We start from the raw sequence: 7,261 nt of genomic DNA, 5'->3' as shown, positions 1-7,261 counted from the left end.
GAGGTGGGGTCCCTCCAGAGTGCTTCCAGGGACTACATCAGCTAGAACCCCCTTTGGGGGAAACCTTTTATTTTTTCCTGCTCGTCGACCTTTTAGGGTCATTAGGCATTGCATCAAAAAAGCCACAGGTGGCCATTATGTTCAACCCGAAGCTTTGCTGCGAAAAGCATTGCATATATTAATCCTTTCTCACACAGCCTTCTCTTGACATCAATAAATGTTCTCCTGGAAGCCTGGAACTTGTTGGAAAAGTCTGTGAAGAAACTGATGTGATCTCCTTTGTAGGTTAGAGTTCCTTTCACCACAGCTGGTGCAGTACATGGCCTCTGTCGCTGTAGTTGAGCAACATGGCTATTCTTGTTTTGGGCGGTGCACCAGGGGCTGGTGGCTTTCCTCCTGGGACTCGGTGTGCCCACTCAACCACAAACACAGAGGAGAAGCCCTCCTGGCCCAATGTATCATGCAGGATAAACACCGCCAGAAGCTCCATGAAACCAGTGTCGTCCGACTCGGGTATCCACACAATCCTCAAGTTATTCTGCTGGGACCTAGATTCAGGGACTATCAGGGACACTGCCCACGTTGTAAGCAATGTCAGAGGATCACAGGTTTTTCCAGACGTGGGTCGCACTCGGATCTGGCACTCGCTTATCTGCTTGAGTTCCGCACCAGCATGCCGAGGTGTTGAAGTTCAGCAGGCCGTTGCAGCATTTGCTTGGCTGGCCGCCATATCCACCACTTCTGTGTGTTCTGCCGGACGGCAGCTAGTCTCCTGGGTGCCCCAACGGGTGGGAAGCCTGATCTGGAGAGAGTTAGCTCCTGTCCTGCCATCTGCAAGGAGGTTTAAGATCGGATTGTCGCTGGTTGCTAGGAGCTCACTGGAATGCGACCATCTGTCACGCTCACCTGATTCCCACAGAGGCGCAGGTCTGGCTTCGAGTGCTGATGCTTCTTCAATGGTGAAGCACAGGACTCTGATGATGGACAGGAAGGGCTCCTCTACTCTGGCTTTTCTGGCTCGCAGGAATATTCCCCTGTGCGTGAAAAGGGAGTATTACCTACTGACGGAATAATGCTCAAGCCTCCCACTCCCTTCCAACCCTCCTCGATACCCTTCCACGATTCCGCGTGAAGTCTCACCTTAGGGTCTGGAAGGATGAGTTCTCCATCCTGCTTCTGATGCAGGGGCGCGTTGAAACCCAGTTACTTCACTGGATTGAGGTTTGATGGGAGTTCAAAATAAGCTTGACTATTCAGGTGAGGCGCTGTAAGAGTTCTGTTGCAAGTTCAAAAGTTCAAGTTTAATAATAATATTCATTGTCTTATTGCAGCAAGCGCTAATGCTTATGTCTTTTTCCCCTTAGGGGCCGGGGTTCGGAATGCCGGAGATATGGCGCCGACCCGAAGTTTAAGTTCTGGATGAGCGTTCAGGTAATGTCTTTGCATTCGCTCATTCAATGTCTTTGTCTTTTTTCCCCATTGGGGCCGGGGTCCGGAATGCCAGGAAGCGGCAGGACCCGAAATGAAATGGGAATGACCCAACAGGTAAGTCTTAGAAGGAAACTGAGCTTTTCCTATTTCCCTTCCTTTTCTCACCTTGTGTTCTTGTCTTTTCTCTCTAGGCTCTGGGAAGTGGGTGCGGATCCGGATGATCGCTGCTGAAGATGGAGGCGCCCAGGAAAGGTGAGTGAAATGCAGCGCTGCAGCGATCGAAGCGAAATGCTTTTAAAATGATGTCTTCCCTTTCAGGATCGTCGGTGTGATGTCAGCTTTAGCAGGTAAGGTCTTCTTTCTCTCCAATTCTCTCTTATCTCCCTTTGCAGGCAACCCAGGATGCTGACAGGCGTGGCTGAAGTCCAGATGCAGGAGCTGACACGGTGAGCGTCCAGCTGCGAGGAGCAGAACAACGCGAAGCGTGAGTTGCTGATCGGGCGTGGTTTAAATAGCTTTGGAAGAAGTTCCAGGCATGTATCCTTCCACCGATCAGGTATGTATCCTTCCCCGACCACACCCAGGTGGAAAGTAGTTCCACAGGTAAAGTAGTTCCATTCAGGCCTCAAGAGGGCCTGGATGTAGCAGCATGGTCTGCATCAGGTAAGTGCACATTAAAACACTTGAACACATGTCTAGCTTTATGAGTCTGGCGCCTAAGGCGCCAGGACAGGGGTCCAACATGAGCCTGGCGCCTAAGGCGCCAGGACTGTGTCCAAAGGGCCCCAGCTTGGGCCCGCTGGCACTTCCCTGGGGGGAATGATGCCTGCCTCTGGGGTTGCTGGGTCGGACCTGGCTCCTTGGAGGTAGGCATCATGACAGTACCCCCCTCAAGGCCCCTCCCAAGGTTGTTCCCTCCGGGGGTTTTGGCTTGTTCGGAAATCTCTGGTGGAACCTTTGTATTAATCGAGGTGCGTGAACATGGTTACTAGGCTCCCACGATCTCTCCTGAGGTCCATATCCCTTCCAGTCAACAAGATAGAAGAGTTTTGACTTTAACACCTTGGAGTCTAAAATGTCTTTAACTTCGAATTCCAATTCCCCTTCAATTTGAACTGGGTCTGGAGGCTTGGACAGTCGGGTCCCTGGTTGTACTGGCTTCAAAAGTGATGCATGAAAAACTGGATGAATACGCATGTTAGACGGTAAATCCAGTTTAAAGGCCACGGGATTGATTATAGCCCTGATGGGATAAGGTCCTATGAATCTGGGATTGAAGGTTTGCAGGCCCTTGAGGGGTAAATGTTTCGTTGCTAGCCATTCCTGGTCTCCTACTTGGTAAGGAGGAGTTTTACTTCGGTGCAAATCAGCATTTTCTTTATACTTTTTCTTGGCTTGCTGTAAATGAGTTGCAGCTTCTTTGAAGGCTCGGGTTATTGTGGAATGCAGATGATTTACTGCGGGCATTTCCAGGGTCAGAGGTGGATCTAGGTCAGAGGTCCGAGGATGGTGACCATACAAAGTATAAAAAGGAGTTTGTCTGGTTCCAGAATGCACTGAATTGTTGTATGCATATTCTGCGATCCAAGGGATGTCTTTCCAATTTAACTCGGATTGGTGTAACATGCACCGAAGATATTGCTCGAGAGTCTGATTGGTTCTCTCGGTTTGTCCGTCGGTCTGGGGGTGGTGGCTGGTGGATAACCGCACATCTATTTGTGCTGGTTGGCAACATTTCTTCCAAAAATGGGAGATAAATTGACTTCCACGATCCGAGACTAATATGGAAGGAAAACCATGTATGCAAACTATATTCTCCAGAAATTCCTTGGCCAAGGTGGAAGCTGAAGGCAAACCTTTTAAAGGGATAAAGTGGGCCATTTTGGAGAATAGATCCACAATTACAAGGATTGTGTTGTAACCAGCACAAGGAGGCAGATCTGTTATAAAGTCCATTGACAAGGTGTGCCATGGTGCCGGTGGAATATCCAAGGGTTGAAGTAGGCCGGCTGGCCTTTTCTTTTGACCCTTGTTTTGGGCACAAATTCCGCAAGACAATACAAAAGACTTTATGTCTTTTCTCCAAGAAGGCCACCAGAATTGGCGTTTGATTTTTTCCTCCGTTTTAGCGATACCAGGGTGTCCTTCCATTAATGATTCATGATGATGGCCAATAACAAGTTCTTGCAATTCTTTACTTGGCAGAAACAACCGCTCCTGGAAGTAGGGTAAATCATCCTTAACGGTGTAATGAGGACCCTTTTGACTCCATTCTAGTAAGGCTGAAGAGTCAAGAACAGGGGTGGGCAAACTTTTTGACTCGCGGGCCACAATGGGTTTTAAAATTTGACAGAGGGGCCGGGCCAGGTGCATTTGGAGGGAGTGTTTGGGCCGGATATACTAAAGCATTAAATGTAGTGTGTGCAAACCTCATAGCACAGTAAGAACACTACAACCCAATTTATTAACTGTCTTTCAAATGTGAAAAATAGCCCTTATCCGTTAATAAATTTGTCTCAAGGAATATGCAAGATATGGCATTTACATACTATTTCGCAGATACTGTGAGGAGGAAATGTAAATAGATTAAAATAACATACGCACTGTGATTTATGAAGATTGCGTCTGTTTTTAATAAGTTTCAATCGAAGGTGCAAAGTTAAAGAAATCAACATTTATTGAAAAATGGAATCACTTTCAATATTCAAAACATATTATTACACAACGAAATACTCAAGCTCAATAATATCTACTTGTGTTAAACTCCGCAAAATCATGGATGGATTGTCCTGACCGCGCGCTCTACAAACTCGCCACGGACGCCCTCGCCTTCACGCGCAAACAGTACACGTGTATCGTTGCCAAGCACACAGACATAGGCTGTATTAAATATCCTACCTGCAGCTGAAAATTTTAATTTAAATTAAGAGCGATGTGCGGCGTGTTAATTAAGCTACTGTACCGCTGCTATGCGTAAATGCGCATTGCTCTTAATTAAAAGATGCACTTCCAAACTTTCCATATGCATTTTTTCATAACACAGCAGAAAAACTCACCATTTCAGTGGGAACAGTGTTGTTGGTCTCCCTTTTTTGCCAGTGCATCAAAGTCTGGAGTTAGTTTTGTTGTGGCAATTCTCAGGACAGATCTGAGGTGTTGGTCAGTTAACTTGGATCTGTGATGGGCTTTGTTGATTTTCATGACGCTAAACGTCTGCTCACACACGTAGGTCGAGCCAAACAACACCAGCATCTTCTGCGCCGTCCTCCGGAGGTTTGGAAACGCGGTCTCGTTAAGTGAAGCGTAAAAGTCATTGGGCCTCATTACGACCCAGGCGGTAAGTTACCGCCTGGGCCGTGACTTTACCACCATGGCGTAAACTACGTTTACGCCATGGTGGTTGGCGGACTTACCGCCCCATTCCGACCTTGGCGAGGCGGTAAGTCCCCAATCCCCATTTACCCTTCCCCATTCCCATTTTTGCCCCATAGGGCATAATGGGAGTGGGGAAGGCGTTAATTACGCCACCGTAAATTACGGTGGCGTAATTAACTCCATGGTCCCTTAGCGCCATGGATTTTAACACCCGCTAAAAGCAGGTGTTAAAAGCACCATGGCGCTAGGGGACCTCGTAATTGGCGGTAAGGGGTCGGCGCAGCTAACGCTGGCGTTAACCCCTTACCGCCAGGGTCGTAATGAGGCCCATTCAGTTTAAGAGACTTGAACTTCTCCTTTGAGACGGAGTCAGATTGAAGATCGATCAGTTCCAATTGCAGCTCCTGCGGTGCTGATTCGGGGTCTTGTGACAGGGGACAGGACACCAGTTGAAGTGACTTGTCAATTTTTTCAAAATCACAGAACCGACGGCAAAATTCTCTGTGCAGATCGTCCAGTGATTTGCAGTATTTCTTCGCATTTCGGGCGGCCTCTTTCTGCACGGCTAGTGTGGGGAAATGTGCGAAAGATTTGTTTGACATTTGCCTGGAGAATAAAACCAGCTTGGATTTGAAGGCTCTCACATTTGTGTACATGTCGTGCGCAAACTGATCTTTCCCCTGTAGCTTCACGTTCAGCTCATTCATGTGTGAAAATATGTCCACAGCAAACGCAAAGTCACAAAGCCAGTTTGTGTCGCTCAGCTCGGGGAATTCTTCGGATTTCCCCATTAAATTAAAAAATGAGCGAATCTCGTCTTTGAGCTCCCAGACTCATTGAAACACTTTCCCCAAACTTAACCAGCGGACGCGAGAGTGGTAAAGTAGGTCCTGGTGATCCGCATTAGTTTCTTCCAGGAACGTAATGAACTGACGATGATTAAGTCCCCTTGCTCGTATGAAGTTAACAAGTTTTACAACTGGATCCACGACGTGATTAAGCTGCAATACAGACTTACACAGAGACTCCTGATGAATGATGCAGTGAAGTAAAATAACATCCTGGTCAGGGTTTTCTTCTTTCACTTTATCCTGGATTCTTTTCAGCAGCCCGATGTTTTTTCCAGTTAAATTTGGCGATCCATCCGTGGTGACATTGGCAAGTTTACTCCAAGGTAGCTTCATTCTCTCGATGACAGCAGACACCTGTTCATATACGTCCTCTCCTCGCGTTTTCCCTTTCAGTGATTCCATGCTCAAAAGCTCCTCCGTTATCTCAAAACTGTCGTTAATCCCTCGGATAAAAATTAGGAGCTGAGCAGTGTCTTTTATGTCGTTACTTTCATCCAGTGCTAGTGAACATAACTTAAAGGACTCCGCCTTTTTGTTAAACTCGCTGACTATATCTTCGTCAATCAGTTCCACGCGGCGAGTCACTGTCCTGCGTGCTAAACTGATTTTTTCAAACTTGGCTTTGCTCTCCGGACACAAGAGACCTGCTGTCTCTACCATGCACTCTTTCAAAAACTCGCCTTCGGAGAAAGGCTTGCTAGCCTTTGCTAATTTGAATGCCAGCAAATAACTTGCCTTGGTACTTGACTCTTGAATTGCAGTTTGTCGGTGAAAAAAGTTCTGTTGACTCTGTAAATTAGCTGCCAACCTCTGAGCAGTAGCCGCCCGTTCTTGTGTTGACTGCTTGCTAGCATAGTTTGCATGCTTCGTGGCAAAGTGACGGCTGATATTGTACTCTTTGAAAACCGCAACAGCTTCTTGGCATATCAGACATACAGCCGTTGATCGGACTTCAGTGAAGAAGTATTTTGTTGTCCACTGCTTATTAAACACTCGGCATTCGCTGTCCACTTTCCTTCTCTTTGGTCCGCTCATTTTTACAGAAGGGCTTAATGGTGACGTGAAACGAAGTGAAAATTAAAGTGAAATAAAGAGAAATACGCGCCACTCCAACAACGGTCAATGTGTTTTGAGTGCGCCATCTATTGGGGAAACGTGGGCATTGCAGGGAAAGGGGAAAAAAAGGAGGTTTTTACTATAATTTGGACAAGTTCGGCGGGCCGGATTAAAAAGCCTAACGGGCCGTATGTGGCCCGCGGGCCGTAGTTTGCCCATGTCTGGTCTAGAAGTTGTTTTACTTGCGTTTGGATGTCCTCAATAGTTTGCAATGAAGTTAGGCCTAAGATTCTTTGTTCAGGTATGATTGGCACAGGTTCTAAACTCGAATTGGGTTCTTCCATGCCAATCCGGGATAAGGCGCCCGCTTTACCATTCTTGCACCCAGGGCGATAGGTAATTACGAAATCAAATTCCGCAAAGAATAGAGCCCATCGGAGTTGTCGTGAAGATTGAGCTTTGGCCGTCTTTAAATATTGTAAATTTCTGTGGTCCGTAATTACGGTGATGGTGTGTCTTGCCCCGAGAAGGTAGTGACGCCAAGCCTT

General features: G+C 47.1%; 1 pseudogene; it reads right to left on the bottom strand.

The window, feature by feature from the left end:
* Positions 1–298: 298 nt before the first annotated feature.
* LOC138514458 (general transcription factor II-I repeat domain-containing protein 2-like) lies at positions 299–6,692 on the bottom strand (annotated as a pseudogene).
* Positions 6,693–7,261: the final 569 nt, after the last annotated feature.

Source organism: Ambystoma mexicanum, chromosome 12 (genome assembly GCF_040938575.1).
Source record: "Ambystoma mexicanum isolate Mex_15411 chromosome 12, UKY_AmexF1_1, whole genome shotgun sequence".
NCBI classification, from domain to species: domain Eukaryota; kingdom Metazoa; phylum Chordata; class Amphibia; order Caudata; family Ambystomatidae; genus Ambystoma; species Ambystoma mexicanum.
This window is presented reverse-complemented; position numbering and strand designations above follow the sequence as displayed.